The following is a 25097-nucleotide window of genomic DNA, read 5'->3' on the forward strand; positions in this document are numbered from 1 at the left end:
GATGCTCTGCGGTTCCACTGTTGATGTCAGGGTGACAGCCGGCACAGAAAGTCCCAGCTCCAACCTTGGAGAGCTTTTCTGAGGTCATAACTCAGTCTCAGGCACTCTAAGCAACACTTAATGGCCACTGGATGACCACCTAAAATTACATTGGTGTAGAAAACCATTCCCTGTGAAACAGGTTATTTGAATGAAACCAACAACAGTGTACTGTATAACTGGAAGCAGCAGAAGTAATCAAGGGGCTTGATCAACTCACCTATGAGGAAAGATCACACTGTTTGCTGCTCTTCAGCTTGGAAAGGGGTGAGTAAGCAGAAACATGATAATGCATGGTGTGGAGACAGTGGAAAAGGAGTAGTTTTTCTCCCTCCCTTATAGAACCGAAGTCTGGGATCATCCTGTATAGCTGAGTGTTGGGAGAATCAGGAAGGAAGAAGCTGTTCTCAGAGTGTTTAGTTAAAATGTGGAATTTTCTAGCACAAGATATATTGATGCCATCAATCCAATCACTTTAAAAGGGGATTAGATAAATTCATGGAAGATGTGACCAGAATCACCATAGGCATCTATTACCTCCAGTAGGCAGTATTCCTTGCATAACCATTTGCTTGGAGCTTGGGAGCAGGAGGCTGATACCACATTCATTATTGCTTGTGGGCTTCCTTTAGGCTGCTGGTTGGCCCCTCTGTGAACACAGGGCTGAACAAGATCGGTCTTGATCTGACTCAGCATGTCTCTTGTGCTATTAATTCCATTAATATTACTTTGATTTAACTTGTGAACTGTGTCATTAAGAGCACTGATCAAACTGCTGTGGTCATATTTCAAAAAGGATAGTGTTTTATGTCAGCTGAATTCTTGGCAGTGTCCCATGGTGCTATTCCATAAACCAAATAATACTATAATTCCACTGAATCTTTTGGCTGCACATTACATTTGTGAAACTGGTACAAATGCAACTTTAATTGAATTCAGCCCTTGCACATAGTTTAGGACCTAGTACCTACTGGCACAACATTCGTACTGACTGAATGGTAAGGTTGGATACTACCCTCTGTGTCTTACTTTTTTCTGTGCAAAATGATTATTCACTCAGTCCTTCCAAAAACAGGATTCTACAAAGCGGTTTGCAAGTTTTTCTAGGATTCTCTGAGGACAGAACTGTCTCTATGGAAAAGAATATAATAGTACATTTAGGGTGCGATTCTAAAGCTGCTGCAGGCCAGCTGTGGGGCCATGATATGTGGAGCTGGCACAATGAGAGGGAGAAAAGGAAAAATGAATGGTGACCAGAAACAAAAAATAGAAAGGCAAGGAAGAGGATCCCTCCACTCCCTCCTCTGGCCACCCTGAGCTGGAGCAGGTCTTACGGAGCAGTAGCGCTTCTGCCACTGCATCTCCTCATCACTGCTACCATAGGATTGCTGTGTTGCTTTATATTATCCTTACTATTGTAATAACAGTCCCTGGTGGCTCCCAAACAAAATGCATAGTTTTAACACCATTGTGGTGAAATATAGCTTGTTACTTTTTATGTCTAATGTGAATCTTTTTAAGTTAAAAAATTGATTTTCCTCCCAGTATTAAAATTGAGTAGGTATCTACTTATGTACTTCTTGCTGAAAGGTTTTAAGAGGCAACATAAATTTATGGCTCTATACAGAAACATCATGATTTAATCAGAATGACAAAATGCAACTTACACAGGAAGCATGCTATTTTTTGGGATACTTATGTTGACTTTAGTCCCTTGTGAATTAAACCATTTAAAACACGAAATGGAAAAAGTCATCCTAATCTTCCTTCTGAATGAGCCGTGAAATAGGATCCATGAACTGCCTGAAGTGTGAAGAGGTTAGCATGGCTGGGTTCCAAGATCTTTCTATGAGATATTCGGAGATTTATCCTCAGCTGAAAAGCTATAGGAGAAATGGTCATAATTTTTATTTTATAAAACTGTAGCATATATCTAAGGATACGTGCATATGTTCACTGTGGAAAGTTTTAGAAACTTAAATCCTTTTTGAGAATGTGTGTCAAATATTACAGGTTTGCTAATGTATTATCTACTTGGTTATAAATTACTTCATATCACCATAGATACAAATGGCAGTTTAATTCACTAGGTTTCGTTCTAGAAATTTTGTAGCTATGTTTTTTTCTTTCAAACTGAAAATTAAGGAAGGATCTTGTTAGAATTTTTGAACTGTTATCACAGATCACATTCCATTTTTGTTACCTGAATGGAAAACCTTTGTTACTACATTATTACTCAAGGTGATCTGTAGATCCTACATTACACATTCCCATTGATGTAGGAGGAGAAATATTCATACAAATCTCTCTCTCTCTCTGTGGGTGTGGGTGTGGGTATGGGTGTAGGTGAAAGCTGGATTCAAGGCCTGTGATGGTAATTGTTGATTAAAGGCAAGTCCCTAAGGCAAATATTCGGACTCTGAACTATGTAGGGATTTATAGGTAAAAGCACCTTTATTTAATCAATATTTTAATATATTTCAATATTGAATTTTAGGGATGCAGGTAGCGCAATGGTTTAAACTGCTGTGGCACTGAGCTGGTTGATCGAAAGGTCACCAGTTCGAATCTGCACAACGGGGTGAGTTCCTGTTGCTCTGTCCCAGCTCCTGCCAACCTTGCAGCTCGAAAGCATGCAAATGCAAGTAGATAAAAAGGTACCACTTTGGTGGGCAGGTAACAGCGTTCCGTGCACTTCGGTTTCTAGTCATACCGGCCACATGACCACGGAGACTGTCTGTGGACAAATGCTGGCTCCCTCAGCTAGGAAACGGAGATGAGCACTGCCCCATAGAGTCAGGCATGACTGGACGTAACATCAAGCAGAAACCTTTACCTTAATGTTGAATTTTATTTTGCATTTTATTAACTTGCAGCCAGAGTGTGTTGTCAAATTACCTATGTTATTAGCTGTCCAGAGACTCAAGTAATTGGATGGCATGCAAATTTTATAAATAAAATAAATAAATAAATAAATAAAATCTCTGAGGTTTTAAACCTCAATAAAACCAAAGAGAAACCAACAACAATGCAATAACACATTTAAAAACAAACTGGCGGGACTAAAATCTCTGAGAATATAAAAAAGGGCTTCACTGGCACTGAAAAGACAGGAATGTACACACCAAGAAAATCTTGCTATAGAGCATTCTGCAATCAGGGTGCTACCTTTGGAAAAAAAATCAAATTGGACAAAAATCTATTGAATTTTCTAGAGTAATTGTACAACCCATTGTCTGGGCAGTAATTTAATTTATGTGTACTTTGTGCAAATCTTTTAAAGTTTTCAAGCAAAAGCAAGCAACATCAGGGTGTCTAGGGACCATTGTGTGTCTTTATCCAGTGGCCTATAACTTCTGTCTTCCAAGCAAACAAAAAATGGTTGTTTTGTGTTTTTAACAGCATCTAAAAGGTCAAATCTAGCTTGTTTATATTATAATCATTATATTGAAATGTCTTGAGGAAGCAGGGAGCAGTAAGTGCAGTTGGGGCCAAATGTTGCCAGTAGACAACTGGTAATAGTTATGTACCTCAGTTTCCATTTAGACAATCTCGCTCTCTCCCTCCCCCTCCCCCTCCCCCTCTCCCTTTCCCCCACCAAAATTTGCATTTTTCTATAACAGGAGGAACATTGACAGTTTCCAGTGATCTTGCAATAGCAATCCATTGACTCATTTCAACCACTGACTGGCTTGTGTTCCAGAGAGAAAATTGGAGGATAAAATGATTAGAAGGGGAGTTTTAAAAACTTTGGAAAATCAGAGATCCAGTCTGGATTCACCTCTCTGTCAGGTCCACAGATAGAAAAATATTAAAATACTAGGGCTGTTACCACCGTGCATGCAGAGGTAGATGAAATTCAGGCATGCTTTGGTGACTTGAGGGTACATCACACTTTAACATGGAAGTATAAGAAGATGGTTCCTGAAGACTGAATTGACCTCTGACTATTTTACTGTATAATGGCACTATCCAATGTGACTGCCAATATGGCAACCCATAACCTTCCAAATTCAGAGTGTTACAGGATTATAGGCATTCCGCTGCACTCCCTTTGCTGATTTTGGCCATCAAAATGGTTTTACTCTCCTCACAAGAAGGAGAGGTTGAAGCACTGCCAGGATCCCTTGGAGAATGATGGCATCTTGCCCTTCCCTCCCAACCTGCAGGAGTCCTTGTGCTGGCTCTAGAGATGGAGCCCAACCAGTGTGGAAAGAACCATAACAGCTGCAAGCCTGGAGGGGAGGCCAGCTTGTAGTCTTCAGCATTTCTGAGGTGGGATTCTGACCTATCCTACGGCCCTCAGACAATGTCAGAGTATTCTGTGATAGCTAAATGTTGGCTTCCAGAACTGCTTTGTGCTAAACATAACTGCATTTCTCTAGGAGTATATATTGGAGGAAAAAGTACCCAGAGAGTCTTCAAAATAATTTTTCTATGTGTGCTGCATAGTGTGTGAAAAGTTATTCTGTAAATTTACTTGCTTTTCATGTATCTGTATATCTGCTTTGCTCCTGGTGCTGGACCTTGTGGTAATTGCACTACCTGGTATTAGTCTATAAATGAACGGTCATTGACCTTGTATGTGCAATGTTTGGTAGTTATCCAAAAGCATTTACAGTGTTCACCACCTTTGACTTTCCTACTTTGTGTGTTATAATCTAAAATTCAGATAGATTTAATTAGCATTCTTATCACCTGGCATGAAATAGTCAACATGGTGAAGGTGCAAAATATTTTTATTGCAACGCAAAAGTTAAGAAAACAAACTGTCACTTGCTGACAGCATAAGTATTTACCTCCTGATTCAATACTTGGTAGAAGCCCTTTGGCAGCAATCAAAGCTGTGAGTTTTCTTGGGTGAGCCTTTATTAACTTTGTGCATCTGGATCCTGCAAGGTTAGTCCATTCTTTCTGGTGCAACTGCTCCAGCTCTGTCAGGATGGATGGGGATCATCAGTGAACAGAAGTTTTTAAGTCTTGCCACAGATTCTCAGCCAGATTGATGTCTCAGCTTTGACCTAAGCCATTCAAGGACATCTAGGTTCTTGATTTTAAATCACTGCAGTGTTATTTGGTCTGTGTCTTTATAATTGTTGTCAAGCTGGAAGGTTACTCTTTGCCCTAACCCCAGGTCCCTTGCAGACTGAGACAAGTTTTATTCTAGAATTGCCCTGTATTTGAGTTTTGATGGATGGCTGCCTCTTGGCAGAATCATGGTTAAGCAACATTCCCTCCATTTTTTGACAATGGGCTTAAGCATGCTTCAGGCTTCACAGTTTGGGATTTTCTTTTGTTCTGTTTTGTTTATATAAGTTAACCCTGATTGGTGCTCATGCAAAACTTTTCCTGGACTTGTTTTGATAGTTCCTTGTTCTTCATAATGCCTTTGTTTAGCTATGCTCACCAACAAATTCAGGGGTTTGTTCCAGAAACTGGTGTAGTCTATCTCAGATATTGTGGTACTGGAATTGGACTCCATTCAGCTACTTATACTAGCATCTGTAGGCAATAGGTGGCACCAGAATTCGTTCAGGAATGCCACAGCAAAAGGGGTTAATCCTTATGCAAGCAACAAGTGCCAATTTGTTTTGTCTCTTTAACTTTTGTGCCACAATAAAAATATTTTGCAGCTTTACTGTGTTGAGTATCTTGTGTACATCAAGTTAAAACAATGCCAATTAAATTCATTTCATTTCAAAATTGTATGGGAATGGATTGCAGCATGGTGCAGGAAAGCTTGGCAGGTTGAGTGGAGCAATTTGGGCAAGACTTGCCATTTTAGCCTTCCATTCACTGTCCTGTTTAAATCAAGTGGCATATGTTCAGAAGCTTCAGTGGCCCTTTAGGTGTACCTTCATCCCCTGGCTAAGTCTGAGCTTTGTGGTGGGGGGAATGCTGGCTTCTCTGTCACCAAAAACCTGTTTGGTCACTTCCCCACATCTCCTTATACCACAGTAGTTATGACAGCATAGCACTCACATGGACACAAGGTTTAGGATAGCATAGTAATTTCTCTGTGCTGTTGCAAGTTGGATTTATGCCAGTAATGGGGATTTAATCTGCAGAAGCTCAGACAGCCCAACTAATTGAAAATCCATTTATTTTAATGTAAGCAAGCGCTTTACCTATCAGTGTGTTGAGTTGCAATCCTCTGTACACTTACTTGGGTATAAACCTTACTGTACATAGTGGGACTTCTTTCTGAGTAAAGAAACATACATAGGATTGCACTGTTAAAGAGCCCTGATTCTAGAGGCATATGGCAAACTGCAGCCTATGTTTTTCACTGTATTTTTTGTACTGTGGTACTATCAGAAAAGAATTAAATTTCTGGTCACACTGCAGCTTGGTGCATGACTGAAAGCAAGACTAAAATGGAAAATATTTATACATTAGCTCTGGTATCTTGCTTAAAATCTTAAGCCTCATGTCAAGGACAGTTACTGCCTCGGTGGAGGCTTCAACTTAATACTCTCCTCTTTTCCTCTGTTTTTACTTAGGGATGATTTGAAACAAACAAAAGTCATTCTATTCTAATATAATATACTTTCATAATGTGCCAACATCGATTAACTGGAGTGGCTACAACGAGACTACACATCTGTGGAAGAAGAGTAGATATAGATGGGATTTTGATTTATAATACTTCTTAAAGCTGTTCTAATGGATTTTAAATGTTTTAAGATGGATTGCTAATTCTTCATTACTTCGTGTGCATTTCATTGACAAATTAACATATAATAAATCATAGGTAAGCGTTTCACCAGTTTTGTTCAGAAAATGAAAAACATTGTTTTGATATTTAAGTACTTCATATACTGATAGCGCATTCCAAAATAGCATCCTGCACAATTACTGTTCCATGGTCCTTATCTAGGAAAGCCAGTTCAGTGTTTAATTTATAAATGACATTTTAACATTTTGGACTACTAGTTGTTATTTAGCTTTAGAAATTACAAATCCTTTTAAGAACTGTAAAATTAACCCTTATAAACTGCCCAGAAATTTCAGCCCGGGGGGATGGGACTAAAGGTGGTAATAATAATAACTACTTCTGTATGGGCTAGATTTGAAATTAATGTTGTTTTCCTTTGAAATCCAGAGAATATTGCTGGAGGGGCCATAACATTCTAGGGATTCCTCCCTCCAAGGTCAGAGACTACGCTCTGGCCTCAGAAGTGGGAATTGGCGATTCAGCACCACAGTCCTGCCCCCTTGCCATGAGCAGGGAAAGAGCTGAATTAGTGAGGCTCCAAGATCAGAAAATTGACAGTAAAGACTTAGGATATGACCTACCTAAGGCTTCTCCAGTCTCATTCACTGTCCTTCCAAAGCATGACTGCTTGTTGGCAAAGCCTGTCTAATGAAGAATTTAGGTTGGAGCAGTGGTTTTCAACCTCCGGTCCACTTGCATTTCCTGCCAGTCCGTGAAAGCCGCTGCTGTGCATGTCCATGACATCCGCATCCCGCTTGCCGGGACCTGCGCGGGGCTTGGGGCTCGCTGCTCTCTCGCTGCGGATTCCTTCCCCGGGAGAAGCAGCTCAATGGGAGCCGCACCACGCCAGCTCCATCCTCTGGGCGGGGACCAAGACCGGGCCTTTTCCTTTCTCTGCTGCGAAGGGGAACGCTGAGGAGGCTTGTGCTAAGAGTGTTTTCTCAGCCAGTCTGTGCTGGGGTTGGAGGTGGGGTTTGGGGTTTTTGTTGTACTTCAGTATTTAACTATGAATATTATTGTATTAAGTAACTTTAATTGAGTTTGTATTGCTCTGCTGCTAACATTGTATTTGAATTCATATTTGTTATTAGTATTGCATTATATTGATTTTGTATTTTGCTATTGTAAATTTTTGATTAAGTACAGTGGTACCTTGGCTCATGATCTTATTCTGTTCCAGGACACTGGACATGACCCAAATTGGCCGTGAGCCAAGTCAAATTTCCCCATAAGGGTCAATGTAAATAAGGTTAATCTGATCTGTAACTATTTTTTTTACTCAAAAAAATTTGAAGCAAAGCGACAACAAACAACAAAGATTGTGGCCATATCCCCTGCCAAGCGATCGTGTGTGGGGGAGAGAGACAGGTGGGATCAGGGGTGCGCTGGGGGGAGGCGGGTGTTGGGGGGAGGTGGGTGCAGGCACGTTCGGGCAGGGAACACGGGTGGAATTGCAACCATCTCCCCACCCCAGCATGAACGCAGCCACACCCCCCCCAGCATGACCATGATCACACCCGTGCAGGGAAGCCGGGTGTGCTCATGATCATCACCCAATGCAGAGTTCGCGACCTGCAGCAAAATTTTTATGACATTTCTGTTCACGACCTGATTTGGTCGTGAACTGAGTCATTCGTGACCTGAGGTACCACTGTATTCTTGAAAAGAAGCAACAGCAGATTTTGCAGTAGCCTTATTTGAATTACATATTGCTCTGTAAAAATTTCAGTCATATTCGATTACATTTAATTTCAATATTTTATTCATTTATTAGCATTTTTACTGGTCAGTTTCTGGTTATTTTGGAGAATTTTCTTTTTGTTTTTTTTGGTACTATATTTAAAAACCAATGCACAAAATACTATATTATGTATATAATGCATTTATTCCAGTTTCAGCGGTCCCCAAAATAATTTTCCTATTTTTGCCAGCCCCAACTGTAAAAAAAGTTGAAAACTACTGGGTTAGAGGACAGGGAGATGACGATTACCCACTCAACAGTTTCCAAATTAAGGAACTTCCAGTCTTCAAGAATGTTGTTCATAGGATTGTGCCCCAAGAACACAAGTGAATACTGACTATGAAAATTTATTTGTTTATTTCAGTTTTATACCACCCAATAGACATGGCTGTCTGTGTGGTAAACAGAAGTTTAAAAGAGCTACACACCATTTAAAAGAACAGCAGGTGCAATTGCTATGATTGTCCATAGAAGCATAGCTGCTGTACAGAAACTTAGTTTCAAAGCTCCGCAGCACAGAACTATGAATGTTTACATTGAAATCTTGAGTTTATCCTATTTTGAGAGCTAGCAAGTACAGTAATTTTAAACAATGGTTTACCTCTGACATTCACTTAAAATGTAAAGGTCACCTAGTATAGTATTGTGCTTAGAAGGGTGGACTGAAAATAGTCCTGGCAACATTTACAGAGAAACCCTGTGGCCCCTATACAGCATCTAGGTTGACTGCCACTCTGCAGAGGATGCTCATAAGCTTCCCAGAGGTTTATGAACCTTGAAGTCACAGCTGAGCGGCCCGCTTCCTTAAGAATAGGGGCTCAGTTTTGAAAAATTTCTAAAAGGAAAGAGTTCCACAAATGGGGCAACAAAACATAAAAAAAGAAATATATCTACTTGCCAATTCAGTGGGAACTGATGCATAGATGATACATTTGGAAAGAGTGTTTTATTTTCATTCATATCTAGTCATATCCATGGTGGCTTTTGTTCCTGGTCCTTCCTGCACGCCATGATTTCCCTTGTATCATGCAGCTTCCGATGTCATGGAAACCTGATGAGGTATGCAGCAGGAGGTGACCCTGAAACCAACCCAGAACCTACCGCAACCTGTCCTTTGTGTTCCCAAAGCACTTGCACCTGGCATGACGCATGCCTTCTGCTCCTTCCCATTCCTGCTCATTGCCATGGCTGCTGTCAGGTAGAAGGGACATGTTCTCCTCAGCCTTCCTTAGAGACTGAAGCCTTGCACTGTGTGCAGCACACCATCCCCTCAACCCTGGAGGAGGCCTGCAGAAGACACCAGCAGCACCCCCAAACTGAAGCAGTCCCCCAGCTGGCGAGGGCTCCTCACAAGCCAGAACAAAGGCTGCAGCACTTCTGCAAATCCTGTGTTGACAGACAGGAGTGGAGCTGCCTTCATGCCAGATTGTGAGGAATCCTTACCAGACATTATGTACAGGGCTGCTCCTTTACAGGTAGGAACTGAACCTTCACAGCTCCCTCACTTCCCCCTCTGCCACTCAAGCTTTTGTAGCGGTGGGAACTTGCTGCTCCAGCATAGTCCCCTGGGATACCTGTGAGAGGAATGAATGGGGAGAAGGGAGCTGGCTCTGGAGCCATGATGTGGCCAGTGGTCTGTTGCAGCCCCATTGCTAGTAGTCTGCAGTGTGTCCTGTTGTGTCATGCAAGCCTGGGCAGGTGGTATGCATTTATTCAACTTATATACTGCTTTCCTTTCCCTTATGGTAGGCCCCAAGTGGCTTATAAAACAATAAACATAAAAACAATCCATAAAATCAATGTCCTCCATTAAAAATCTATCAGCAATGAATTAAAGCTAAGAAACTAATTGTAATAGTTTACTGTGTAGAATCTGTGCAGCTGCCTAGAATTATTCTTATATATTTTTAAATAGGTAGGGGAGGAATGTCACCATAGCTTTCTTGGTTTGATAGGCCTGTAGGGAGTTGTAAACAGCTGTTAAAACAGCTGCCAAGTCTCCTACCAGTTGTAAGAGTTAACGGAAAATATTTCCTTCTAGTTTCATATTGCATTACAAGTATCTCCCAGATTTATTGTCCTCAGTATATTTCAGTTGTACTAGCTTCTCTTCTATCTCTTTTCCATTGTTAATATAAACGTAGATATAATCCCCTTTAAACTACAACTCTGTCTCTGTTTCTGTGATTAGCTGTTTCCCAAATTTCCATCACTTGGCTCCAGAACATAGGATCAGTTCATCAATTAACTTGTGAGCAAGTTTAAGTTAATTCTCATCCTGTATGGTAGGGAAAGGGCTAGTTCTCCAGTGTACCTCAGAGAGCAAAAAACCATTAGATGCCTGACTAGATGCAAAGCAAAGAAGTACCCTTTAGCACATCAGGCAGCCCGCACATTCCTAGGCACTGTGTGGCTTCCCAATAGAGAGTCAAATCGTTTTGTTGATGGACTTCTTATTTTTATGAAAGAAGCAGTGGTAGTGGTAGGATCAGGTCTACCACTGTTACTGCACTTGGCAACAGGAGTTAGTAAGTATCAGAAGTATAATTAAGGTCAATAGAGTTTAATCCCTAATAAGTATGAATAAGCTTTCTTTAAATAGGTCTGGTCTTTAGTCTATAGGACAGTCATTATACTGGCACTGCTTGCAATGTTTAGGTGAAGATAAAGGCCAAAAAGGGAAGAAGTCTTTCCCATAAATTCGCATGGCTTTCATAGTAGTTTGACTCTTAAGAGTTCTATCTTTCTTGCCCAGAGCTTTTCAAAGGGAAAGTCAAGAGGATCAAACCTCTCCAGAATGCTTGAGAATTATTCAAAGCCACAATACTAAGAGTGCCCCTAGAATGTATGCCACAGATCAGAAAAGGCAACACCAAGTCCAAGAAGGTCAGCATACTTAGTGAGAAGATGACGGCAGTTATCAGTGGCAATAAGTCTTCTTCAGTCTTGCCTAAATGAGAAGAAGGAAGACAAACTTGGGCAAAAGAAATCTCATCAAGGAGGAACTTGCTAAATGCAAAAGGTTGATCCAAACATTTGTTGTCTTCAAATGGAATTCCGCTCAAGACATGCTACCACCAGTGTAATGAAATGCTGGATCCAGCCCACAAAGACCTAGAAAAATTTAAAAACAAGCAAACACACTTTCCACTACAGCAAAAACAGGACACTGGCTAGAAAGGCAGTTGGATTATTGGACAAGGGAATTAAAGGTATGCTGACAAGAAATCGATTGCAGAAAAGCTGAAAGAATTTTTTTGCATCTCTCTTCACTATGAAAAATATAGGGGATATAATGGTACCTGAGAAGGCATTGTCATGAGGGGAATCTGAGGAACTGAGTCAAATTGTGGTGACAAGAGATGAAAGTCTAGGCTTGATTAAAATTTTGCAAATCACTTGATACAGACAGGATTCACCCAAGAGCTCTTCAAGAAAGCAAATATGAAATTGCTTACTTGGAACTTGTTCTGAAGATCAGACTTTATATACAAGGGCTAAAAAGTGACCTGTGGAGGAAAGAATTAAATATAAATGATCAAACATTTAGAAGCCTAAGAATTGACAGAACTGCTGCAAAAGTAGGCCCTGTCTCACTAATCTTCTAGACCTATAAGCACCTATGATCTTGTTTTAAATAATGCATGATACAGAATTAAAACTCTCCTGTGTTTAAGAGTATGTTAAGAATACTGGGCGTTCACTTATTAATGACCTGCTTGCATTTGCGCAGAGGTAAAGGCAGTGTACACATTTTTGAAACTGTTTTTAATTGAGATTTAAGGGATTTCTACAACTGTATAGGATTCTTATCTTCATATATTTCTTGAATATCTACTAAATCTGGATGTTTCCCCAAACCTGATTTGCTTTTAAGGTATAAAGCTCGGGAAATGTTCTCCATCAACAAATGCTCCAATGCATCCCTTTCAATAGGAACAAGGCAAGTTGAAACCATCATCTTCTTTTGCAACTTAGTTTCACTCCCACAATTGTTCCTCCACAGTTGCCACAGAAGCAGGTCCAGAAGATCAGCTGAGCTCATTCATAATCAATCACTTGGCAAATGGTGAAGCATCTCAAAGCTTGGCGATTAAAATGAAATTATTTATAATGCCAGCTGCTGCTTGTCTGAGACCCTGTGGATTCCTTTATGGTTTAGTGGCAAGAATGAGGGGCAGGTAGGAATTAGAACTGCAGATGCTACAAGCCACTGGCAGTATTGCAGACTGCTTACACCATTCTGGTCTTTAAAATATGTGTCATTGGTGTCTGGCTTCTTAGAAAGCAAATCAGTGTGAGGTTGCATTTTATATCTGTACGGACTACGGTTCCGCTGACCTTGCTATGTGTTGCAGGCAGAGGAAAATGGAATTAGATTCTGTATTTGCTTCAGAGATCTGATTCTGTAAGCTTCATGGCAGGTAGGGATAGACAAAACAATCTGTTTCTAGTCCATGTCAGTTTTACATGTATTCCATCATAAGCCTATTCCATCCAATTTCTCTATCAGGATGCAGCTTAAAAAATAAGAATCATGAATGCATGAAAATTGGCAGTTATTTTGGCAATTTTCCTTAGCAGATGTATGTCAGAAATGATGTGCATTTTTGTGCACAGCTCTACTTATTTTCAGTTTGGTACCCAACTTTACACAAAACACACATTTTACTATATGACTTATGAGCCAAGAACTACATAACAAAAATGAGATTGCACACAATACGCAGAATAACTTTGTTCTAATCAGCATATTAGGTCAGTTTACTTAAAATATGGGACAAGTGGAAGTTCTTCCCCAAGCATAATTGCAGTGTCTGCCAAAGGAATTCATGGTCCACAAATTTTGGTTGGGCTTCCTAGCCAGTCATTATTTGCACTAATCCCTGATTCCTTTCCCCTGAATCCTCAGCACATTCAGATGACTAAAAGGAGGAGAAAAATTATTCTGTTGCACTGGGGCAGGATACAAGTGAGAATTGTCCCTTGCAACTTCCAAAGCACAATGCAAGATGAGTCAAGACCTCCCATGCAGTGCAGGTTCGTTATCTCACATTGTGTTGGGCATTGGGGGTGGTCTGAGAAGTAGCTGTTCCTGCATGCCTTCAAAGTCCGGGGCAAAGTGACAGACTAATCCTGTCATTCTCGCAAATCTTCTGGAACATGATGGGAAGGGTGGCATTACTCAGCTACTGTCATACTTGGAAAACATTTGGCAGCCACAAGAAGGATTTTCCCCACTGATGTTTCTCAGCTAGTGCAAATTGACTGATCTCCAGGACTTAAGGGAGAATCAGAATATGCCTCTCCTCCCCAGCAAGAGGTGAGATACCTTGTCTCCTGCCAGATTTTCTGCAATGCCTGCAGTGCCCCTGCTGTGTAGAATGCGTTTCCAATTAGAGATCCATCAGGGTCCATCATGGCAGCCTTCTAAAAAGGACTTAAAGACTCATTTGTTTTCCTGTTTTATATAATAGAGTTTTTATTGAACAGCTCTTGGTTGTTCCAGCTGTATTGATTCATTGATTTTTAATGTTTTTCTATGCTATTTAAAAAAATAGTTTCAGTAGTGGCTCTTACTGATGTTTTAATATGTGACTTTATTTTTATTTGTAATTTTTTAAGAAGTTGCCTTAAGAGGGTTTTTACAATTAAAGTTGGTATAGATATAGTAAAAATACTTCATAAATAATATTCCAGAATCATGTTTCTGGAGCTCTGATAGAATTCAGAGTATATTTTAATTTATTTCTTTAGCTCATAAGATTGGTTGAACGAACATTTGGAGTATATTTTGAATTAATATATTTGTTAATTAGATAATCTATTTACTAAAAAGAAACACAAGGCAATGTGCAAGACAGCATGAAATCCTCTTAGCAGTTACTCTTGTATAATTTTTCTTGAGTGTTTGTTGTTCAGAACCTATCTGGTCCCATTTCAGTTCCACTACTTTGAAAATATTCCCAGGTGAGAAAAATTATCTAAACATTTACTTGAAATTTTTTTGTTGTCTTTAACAACAAATTAATACTAGGCTAATATAATAGGAATTCTGTATAGGATTATATCACCTTTTCCCAATCTGCTGCCCTCTACATTTGAGATTTCAGCTCCTTGCATTCATGACCATTACACATAATGCTGGAGCTGGAGGAAGTTGAAGTCCAAAAAATCTGGAAAATACCAGATTGGGAAGGACTGGTCTATATAATAGGAATTCTAGAAGAAAATATGGTTTATGGTCAATTCACATGATTGATTATTTCATTACCGAGTCCCACTTCATATACAGTATGGTTGGATGAAAAGGTCAATCAGATGTGTCTATCAGGGTTCTTGTGCAGTCCTGACCACAACTTCAGGTGCGGAGAGGTAGCTTTGGTTTATAAGTACCTGGTTCAAGAGACAGCCATAGATAGCCTTTATCCTCTATGAATTCATTTCATTCCCTTTTAAAGTGATTCATATTAGTGGCTATTGCTACATCTTCTGATAGCAAGTTCCATAATTCAACTATGTTTTGTATGAACAGGTATTTCCTTTTGTCTGTCCTGCATCTTGCATCATTGAGCTTGATTAGAAGACCTCAGCTTCTAGTACTATGAAAGAAGGCAACAGAAGCCCTCTATCTCATTTTTATATATCTATCTCTGGGGGTTATGAACAGTGCATGCTGTGTCCATGAAAATAAATAAATTCTAATACATTCCTTCCTCATTTAGAAACATAGAACATAGCAACATAGAAACAGCAAGTCATAAGGGGTCTCCTGGGCCATATAGTCTGACTCCCCCCACTCCAGCCAGCTCCGCTCATGACATGCCTACCATTTAGGTTGCCCTTTTCTGTACCTTTTTCAGCTGCACAATATCTTTTTGAGTTGTGATGACCAAAACTACTGTACATACTGTTTCACACATTTATATAAAGCCATTACAATATTGATAGTTTTAACCTTAACCTCTTATACGGGTCAAAAGCAAACCTAGGTACTTCGTGCAGAACTCCTCAAAAAGTGAACAATTGAAAAGCATGTGTGATATTGTTTCCCCATCTTGCCCACATTGGCAGTGCCTTCATTCTTATCTCGCATTGGCTAGTCCAGGATACTAGGTCCTTCTTCCCAAATTCATGCCTACCAACATGAAAGCCTGTTCCAACTTGAAAGCTTATGGTGCTAATGTTGATATATAAATACACTACCACACCTTTTAGCTGTACAACATCATATATTCAAAGATTAAAAGAGAAGTGCCTGCTTCGTTTTTTATTTTATTGTACTTGGAATACATGTGCCAATAGCTAACAAATAGCTAGAGTCTTAATGTGAGTTTTCTTTTCATCATCTTTGCTCAACTGAAAATTTAATTCTAGATTGTGTCCAGTTTAGCATCTACTTTCCCTATCACTGCTGTGCTCTAAATTGCAGCCTTTGAAGGTGGTATTTGGCGTGCAACCCTAAGAATGAATCTGCAGTGCTGCTTACATAAGTTGGTGCAGAGGTAGAACACTTCTTTAAACTGTTTGTTCTCTTTTAGCAAGGGTAAAGCTTTGCTTTCTTAAGTTCTTAATCACCCCTAATAATGTAATTTCATGCATGTATGCATGCATTATAATAAACACCTCTCAAATTGTTATATCCTTTGGAGTATAATAAGGATTGTGTGGCATTTCATATTCAAACTAATTTAAATATCCTTTCTTTTAAGTGCTACTAATGTGATTCAGGATTTTTGTTATATTGCATAATTTTTGCTATATTGCATAATACACAGCTTCTTTAAAAAATTATTCTGCATGCCCCAAAGGCAAGACTTCCTAATATCAAGTCATATCTTGACTCAGAACACCTTCTCTCTGTACCCTATTATATGCATTATCAACTTATCTCAAATAGTTGACCTGGATGTTTTGGGACAAAATTCATGTAAATACACCAAGTCCATTGCTTCAGGACGTGTTCACACATGCATTCAAAGTTGCATGCATACAATTGACCAACACAGGAATTTTGGGACCTTCTACAGAGATGTGGTCTTCACATGGCAGATTATTCATGATACTCAGATAAAGTAAGTTAACTTTCCCAGTTCATGAGGAAAGACTCACTTTAAAGTACAGTGGTGCCTTGAACTTCGAACATCCCTAAGTTCGAATGTCCTAGTATTCGAATGCTGAAATCTAGATAAGATTGTTGCAAAGGTCAAATGATGCTTCTAAGTTCAAACTGCAGGCACAGTGAAAAAATGCTTCAGTGCTTTTTTGATTCATTTTCAGTGCCTCTTCAATCATTTTCAGTGCTTTTTCAATTTGTTCTCAGTGCCTGTTCGATTGGTCTCATTGCTGAAATGGGTATTGTTTAGGGCCTGAGAAAAAATTAATTTGCCTTCCATTATTTCTAAGGGGGAACATTGCTCTGGACTTCAAACAATTCAGATTTCAAAGGGCTTCCTGAAACAAATTGTGTTTGAGGTACGAGGCACCACTGTACATACATTTTAATGATACCACACATGCTTACACAAATGGAAGCGCTGATTGGTATACAGTGCCCTAGCCCTGAGCTAGCAGGGTATTCCTAATAATAGTGATAGAGCAAGACAGAAGGGAAAGATAGAGCTTACCAGAGGAGGAATGGGGAAAGTCCTAGGGAAATGCAAACATGGAGGCCTAAGCACAGCAGAGTATTTGAAAAGCTAGTGGTACAAGATGAAATAAAGAAGCAAAGAAAAATACAGTTAGAGTGGAAGGGCTTCACTTGCTGATTGATCACAGTCTGTTGGCAGCCACCGTGAGCAATAGCTACCATGGGTCTCAAAGCATCTGCTCGTAAATTCAGAAGTATTATTTATAACAGGATTCACCAAGCCATCAGCAGGTATAGAGAAGAAAGGCTTTAGGCCAGGGGAGGGCAACTGGAGCCTTTCAGGTATTTTGGACTACTACTCCCATAAACTCCAGTCACAGTGGTCAAAGGCTAGGAATTGTTATCCAAAATATCTAGAGGGCACTGGGTTGTCTGCTCTTGCTTTGGGCAGGAGACTGCTTATTAGGATCTGAGCCCCACGCAGTGTGGGATGTAGTTCAGAAATAGGATTGGGAAGTGGAAGGCATTGAAGCTATGCCGCTTAGGGACCATGGCTAAGAAACATGTAGAGGCAAGGAAGCTGTTACAAGCTGCATTTCCCCCTTTGTACAAACACCAGCCTCAGACCATTTCTCTTACAAACACTCCTTATTGCTTCCAAATGCAAATCATCTAAATGAGTCTCTGAGCATACACAAAGTGATTTATTGAACCCAAACTAGTGATTATTTCCCAAAGCTCTCCTTATGGGTACGTATGCGCCCTGCCCTTTTGGAAGTGGCTGGGATGCATTGCAGCAGGCTGGGATGCACTGCGGAGGTGGCTGCCGTAGACCAGAACAAGAACAAGATCAGGAAAGGACAAGGATTTGCTCACAGGGCCTTCCAGAATCTGTCTCTTTATTGCATTTATATACCACCCCAATAGCCCAGAGGGCTCTCTGGGTGGTTTACAAACATTAAAACCAATCCTAAAGTGAATAAATTGGCTACACCACGACTGAATGTGTGGTGAAGCTGGGAAGATGGAACAGGGAGCATGGAATCCATGCCACATTGGTAACCGTGTGATTGCCTGACCAGTAGGTTTGGGTAAAAACTCATTCACTGCTGAAACAACACAGCGTTGTTCACTATGTTTTGTTGGCTGTATTGAACCCAGCCAAGTGGCCAGGCTGAGTTACAAAAACCCAATTATCTATCTTTCTCTTAATGCTTATTCTGTACATGCTAAAGCTGCCCAGGGCTGTCTGTAAAACCTCTCTGAAACTATTCAACAGGGAAGCTGATCCATCCATCTTACAACAAAAAAGGAGTAGATGGCATCACAATCCCATATGTGTAAGACATATTTTGAAAACCCAATGTCATTAATGTATGATACAACACATTCTTTTCAGTGGGGCTTCCTCTCTGGTAAGCATTTTTAGGATTGCAGCCTTGAATATGGAGGAGCAACGAAAAGAGCAGGAGAATGGTTTGAGAATGTTGCTATCACTCTCGATTTTGCCAAGGTTGTAAAAGCAGGTTAGACTTGGTTTCAGTTTTTGAAAGAAAGCAAATAATATATTCTGTTGACAAACCAAAACAAACAAAGCTACAGCAAAATAAACAAAGGCTTTTCACCTCAAGAGATTTTACAGTAAAGATGGCTAAAACTGAATGCATAAGTTTAATCATGTTTCCATTATCGTTATTTGTTTTTCGGCGCCAGGCTAAGACCTTTTTATTTAAGCAACATTTTAAATGCTAAATACAATTGAATTTTATCTGGCCAGGGCGGCTTATTTTATAATGTGTGTTTTAATTAAGATTATTTTATATGGATATTTTAACTTATTGTTTTATCTATGTTGTAAGCCGCCCCGAGGCTTCGGCGAATGGGGCGGCATAAAAATGTTTTAATAAATAAATAAATAAATAAATAAATTATACCAATAAAAATGGATAAAACACAGCCAAGCCAAACAGTGCAGCTGTCTGAACACCTCTGAGCTCCCCCCGATGGATAAGGAGATAACTATAGCATTCTAATAGGGTGTCGTGAAGGAGGAAGTGATGGTGAAGGGAATATTATTGTGCTTGGTCGCCTTTTTTCTGGGCAACTTCTCCTTCCATTGGTAGAGGTCTTCTCTAGAGGCAGAAGAGGTGCCTTAAGCCTGCCAGAGCTTCTCAAGGATTCCCAATCATCTCTTTCCCTACCTTTCTTCTATCTTATTCTCACTCATTTGCTTGTCTTGGCTTCCAAGACCAATTCTAGCATTCCTGTGACTTCCCATATGTATGGTTTTTTAAAAATTTATTGATTGATTTATACCCTGCCTTTTTCCTACAAAGGGCTCAAGGCAGCTTACATCATTCTCCTCCTCCATCTTATCCCCACAACAACAACCCAGTGAGGTAGGTGGGGCCGAGAGTCTGTGACTGGCCCAAAGTCACCCAGTTGGCTCCATGGCTGAGTGGGGACTAGAACCCAGATCGTCTGAGTCCCAGTCCCAGCTCTTAACCACTATACCACACTGGTTCTCTGTTCCCTCCAGGAGAGTCTGTTTGTGTTCTCCATGCCCCATCTTATACAGTTACTTCTACAAAAATTGTCCTCGCAGAAGATGCCATTTTATGAATACCCTGCCTTTATTCCCAGCCTTATTGCAAGCTGGTCAATTTTTGTTTCCTTGTGGGACTTGGGAGAACTATGGCCCCAACCATTCCTGTTGTGCTCTGTTTACATATTTTGATGCGGTCTGGTTGAAAGATAAAGCTGTGAGCAGCCATCTTTCAGAGAGAAAAATCAGCCTAGCAAGTATGCATGCTTGACCAAGGTGGGTTTTGAAAAATGGAGTGAAAGAGGAAGAAATAGATTGAAAATGAAGCTGGCTAGGAACGTGGGTAAATGGAAAGTGAGGCTGTAGGAAAGGAAGAAAAAAAGTGAATGGGAAATCAACAAACTGCTCATGATCTTGCCAAATTTCAGAAAATTCGCTGCAGAGCAGGTTGGAAAGGTAAGCTAATTTTTTAATGGGTAACTGCTACTTTTTAAATTCTTGGCAGAAATTTGAAGGCATAGTTGCCCCTTCTGAGAGAGTGAGGCATGCCAAATTTCACAGGAAAGAAACCTGCAAAATCTCAGTGCTAAGTTTGTGCGGGTCTAAAAGGGGATTTATTCACCCTTTGCCCACTGTGGTTCTGTGGGATGTTTCATGTTTATATATACATGGAAGAAATGCTTCTAAGCATATAACCTATAAAATTTCAGATGAGTGTAGGGATTAGAGGTTTTTGATAAATGAAAAATAGTTTGGAAATGTTCTGCTCAGTTAATAACATAAACGCTGCATAAAACATGAGAGCTTCATTCCTGGTGTTGATTTATTTTAAAAATATAAATCACGTACATGCTTTTCAGTGCAGGAATGGGAAACTCAGGGCCATATGTGGCCCTGGTGGTGGATGGAGCCAAAGGCGAAAGTGGCATGTCTGCTCAGAATATGCAGAGCAAGGTTCTGTGTGCCTATTCAGAAGTAAGCACAAATGGATTGTTTTAAATAGTATGTCTTCTCCCAAGTAAACAGGGAGACTGTGCATGTCTACTCAGAACTAAGCAGGCTCAGAAGGAATAAGAGTGCATCCTTCTGCATCACTGTCAGTTCTACACAGAAGTAAGCATGAGCATTGTGTGTACTCACAAGTAAGCAGGCAAGCTTCAGCAAAACTACTCTGAAGTATGCAGAACAGGCCTTTTCAGGATTTGGATCACTCAGCCACATCCCCTCTGATCCATATCCCTCTGCCTGAGAAAAGCTATTTTCTGCAGTCAGCTGCCAATGTCAGAGAGGGTAGGGCCAGGACAGAACTCCTATGGGGATTATCAAGGCTGAAGGTTCCACACCACTGGTATAGTTCAATATGTGCTTTTAATATTGGCGGTATTTTTGAAATCCCCTTTGTGTGCAATGTGCTGTACTGTTCAGTCTCTGTTACTTATTACCACAGTTTCAGAGGAGTGTTTGGTGCACCTTTACCTCCTAAATATTCTTTCAGGTAGAGAAGAAGGGGATGTCTTTGTTTCAGAACAGAAAATCTAGCTCAGTGGCTAGACTGGTGCTCCTTAACTATGCTTCCCGGTTGCCCCTCTGGTGGAGCTCTTGCCCTCCTTTTATAATTTGCTTGGAAGGAGTGTCCTGTCCTCTCTGTAGCCAATAAGAAAGTATAAACTTAAACCCAGGTTAAGTGGCTGAGATGGCTTGCCTCCCCGTGACTCAAAACAAGTCTTGCTTGTACTTCTCCTGTTTTCCTATTGAATGCAGAAGGAAATGGAAACTCCATCAGGGGACCTGCAGAAGATATGGAAATTGAGGGGTCTGCATGGAAGAGGATGTCAACACAGCTAAGAGGTGGGCCAGTAAAGGAAAGGAATGCTTGGAGAAGGGGTGAGGCAGGGTTAATGGAGGGAGTCTATACATGCATCACATGAAATTGCAAGTGTGCTGCCAATCTCATTTTTACAAATAATTTTAGATGCATCTAGTATAGGATCAGCTATTTCTGTAGCTGATTATGAACCATCGTACCTTATTTATTTGTTTATTCCTCTTAGCCATCCTTTCCTCTGTCAGGTCATTGGATTATTACTTGCAGGTGTTTTATCAGGGAAGTAATGTATCTGCAGCTAGGACATCCTTGCGATTAACTGTCAAGTCCTGATGTACTGTGCTTACCCTGTTTCCAGGGTGCAGCTCTCTGTTACCTGTAACGCCATGACTTGTTTGCATATAGCAGTAATTGGTGTCAATTACAGATGGTGTCCATGAAGTCAGAATTGGTTTGTTTGCTTGCTAGGGACCTTGAGTGTATGATCTCCCAACTCTGTCACGGTGGTATAGATTACATGTGTAGTCTGAGTATTTTCAAGGGACATAAATTACAGCAATTAAAATGAGCTAGAGGGGAGAGAGAGATGCATTATTAATTGGTATAGTCATTACAAGGCTGCAAAGAACCTAAAAGAGATACAATGTCAATACTTAAGTACCAGAAGTGACGGAGTGCATGCGGCAACCATTGATGGCAGTCAGATCCTGGAGCTGCTAAAGACACAGGCAATTATACAAAGTTTTATGACTCTGCGGGTGGAGTTAAACTTGTTCCAACATAGTAGCAATGTGTTAAATTGGAATTTTTCATTATTTGAAAGGAACAATAATTTTCAAATGATTACTTCCAGGGACAGGAATAGTGTAATTTATGTCTGCTTAAGAATCTCAGCATTTATTCTAGAGAAGAATAGCTATTGCAAAAGATAACCAGCTCTGCTGTCTGGTTAGTGCAAGATGGAAGTGACTGTTTCCTCAGCCATTCCCACAGAGGGTAATACACTGCAAAACCTTATGATCACCTGTAGACTGATGCATCCAAATAGTTTTTCCTACATGTAGACAATTACAGAGCACCAGCTACCCAGTCTGCTTGTCTGGGTAGCTCTCATGCTGCAATTTATATGTGATGGGGCACACACTTTTTCTGCATGAATATTATCTCAGTGTGGGAGAAAATGGAATATATGACAAATCCTCCAGACAAAGGGATGGGGGAGGGACCCATGAGTCCAAAGCATTCATGTGCAGCTTTACTAATGCTGTTGCTGTGGAGGTAGAGACAGAGAGCAAAGTCACCAAGCGAATATTCCTTTGAATCTTGTTCCCAAGTTCAAAATGTTCTAACCACAGAACTTTTATCTCACAATTGCATGGGATCCCAGGTATCCATGGGGTATGTTTGCACTGGACTCTACTTTTCATATTGGAAAATAGGCAGAGAAATAACACAGTTCAGAACTTTAAAGGGAGCAAGGGCTATCATTCTCCTGCCCCTTTGCAAAACTGTTCTAGGGCCCTGCTGCTGCGCTCCAATTTGTGGAGTCCTTTTCATCCTGCTCCCTCTAGTCCCTCACCTGGATGTCTAGGATTTTGGCTTTCCTTACCCTTTTTCAACATATTGCTCTACTTTTCAACCCTAAATAGGGTTGTATAATATCTTTAGTACTCCTGCTCTGCATCCTGGAAATGAATGATTATGAGTATGCACATCAACCCTATTGCCCAGCAGTCCAGCAATATTTTCAGCCAGCTGTTCCTGACTGTCATCAGACATACTTTTTCTGCATTTTTATCCAACAACTGGGCTGCTGTTGTGTCCTCCCAGGCATTCAAGAGTTTCTCACTCTTGAGTGTTTCAGGGGTGGGTAGACATTTTGGGCTATGAGCTCCAGCACAAAATGGTTGCCATGGTAAGCATGACAGACTGAATGGAAGGCAGAGCTGGCGTCTGAGTTCCAACATGTTAAACAATGCCTTATAATCCACAGTTTTCAACAGCAGCAGAAACCTATTGTAGAGCTACTGATAAGATAGCATGTTAGTTAAAATGAAGTGGGATGTGTAGGGTACCTTGTAAAGAAAGGTGCACAGGTGTGCATTGGTGTCTGTGTTTCCTACCCTGGTCTATCCTATATGCACAATTCAGTTTTCTCTCTTTTAAAGTTAAATGCATTTTACACAGAAAATTATCTAGTAATTCTACCATCATTGCATATCCCAGTAGTTTTCCAGTCCATAAACACTTAATTATAATCCATTTCCAACTGTGATGTAGAAACAGCTAATCACTGCTTCCCAAAGTTTCCTATGAACTGTTTTTACTTTAATGTTTCAGACTTGTTTCAGACTGGAGATACGCTTTCAATAGCAGTCTGTTTCTACATTTTTATGTTGGCACTTACCCTTTCAGTCTGACTACCTAACCAAAGTTCAAATGCCTGTTTGAATCAAAGGTCCAAGCTTCCACAGCTGTGGCACACCTAGAGCTGGTTGAAATCCATAATCTTTTTTGCTTTTTGAAGTTACCAACCTGGTTGATAGCAAAAACATGCTTGAAATGATAATAGCACAAGGAAACAGTAATCAGAAGCAAATAGATAAAAGCCGATTCTTCTCACAACCGCACTACCTTCTGTGATTTCCCTTATAGCAGGATACTTGTAAGGAGAGGCTCAAGTCTCCTCATACTTCAGGATAGCCATTTTTAGAATAACACGAAGTAGTGGAGTTTATCTTACCAGCTATAATTTTGACTCAGATTGGTGAAACAATATGCATTCTCTGAATTGTATGGGTCAGAAGTATGAAGATTTGCTTCAGTCTTCCAGCTTGTGATGTATAGTTAGTATTACCTATAGTGCACATTTCCATTCCTGACTTCAGTCCACTGAAATGTTAAAGTATTTAGATTTCAGGATTTCAAAAATTCTTCGTTCTAGACAAGCTAATGGCTGAAATTACAATGTTACAAAATAAGACAAAAGACTTCCTACTTAAGACTTAAGTGCTGAGCTGCTACCTTTGTCTAGGTCTTATCGAGAGACAATCATGTGAGCTCCAATTTCTTGAGTGGTGAAAAGAGCTCAGGGGTGCAGTGCTGGCTGAGTTTGGTGCCATTATTGGAAGGGGGTCACAATAGACTTATGGCAGGTTGTAACATTTGAGTTTCTTTACAATTATATAATTTGGTTCTGAATGAAGTCATGTACCTTTTTGTTACCTTGTTTGCGAGAATTAATATAGGGGCTAAATCCTCTTCTACCAAACTGCAGCCTTTTAACATAGTTACCCCAGAATTTGAATCAGAACTAGAAGAGCTAGGGTTGAAATTCTTAAGCTGAAATGCCAGGTGCAGCAACAAGAACATAAGAATAGGCATCCTGGATCAGACCAAAGGTCCATCTAGACTAGCACTCTGTACACACAGTGGCAACCCAGCTGCCCACAGGATCCCACAAGAAGGATGGGGTTTGCTTCTTGACAAGCTCCTCAGTATTTGGTCTATGCAGGTATGCCATCTCTGGTGAAGGAGGAGCCCTAACCCTAACCCTGTCCAAAGCCATCCAGATTGGCAGCCATTGGCAGCAAATTCCACCGTTTAACTATATGCTGTATGAAGAATAGGCCAAGAGGC

The 25097-nt window shown here is 40.3% G+C and overlaps 1 protein-coding gene across 1 annotated transcript in view; it reads left to right on the forward strand.

Moving 5' to 3' along the window:
* Window positions 1-219: 219 nt before the first annotated feature.
* The window catches only part of SULF2 (sulfatase 2), a 209620-nt gene continuing 184742 nt past the window's right edge, over window positions 220-25097 (forward strand). The window contains exon 1 of the mRNA XM_044440362.1: window positions 220-306. The gene's annotated coding sequence lies outside the window, so the exon portion shown is untranslated. The remainder of the gene's footprint in view (window positions 307-25097) is intronic.

This window comes from Varanus komodoensis, unplaced genomic scaffold, assembly GCF_004798865.1.
Source record: "Varanus komodoensis strain SLA01 unplaced genomic scaffold, ASM479886v1 scaffold37, whole genome shotgun sequence".
NCBI lineage: Eukaryota > Metazoa > Chordata > Lepidosauria > Squamata > Varanidae > Varanus > Varanus komodoensis.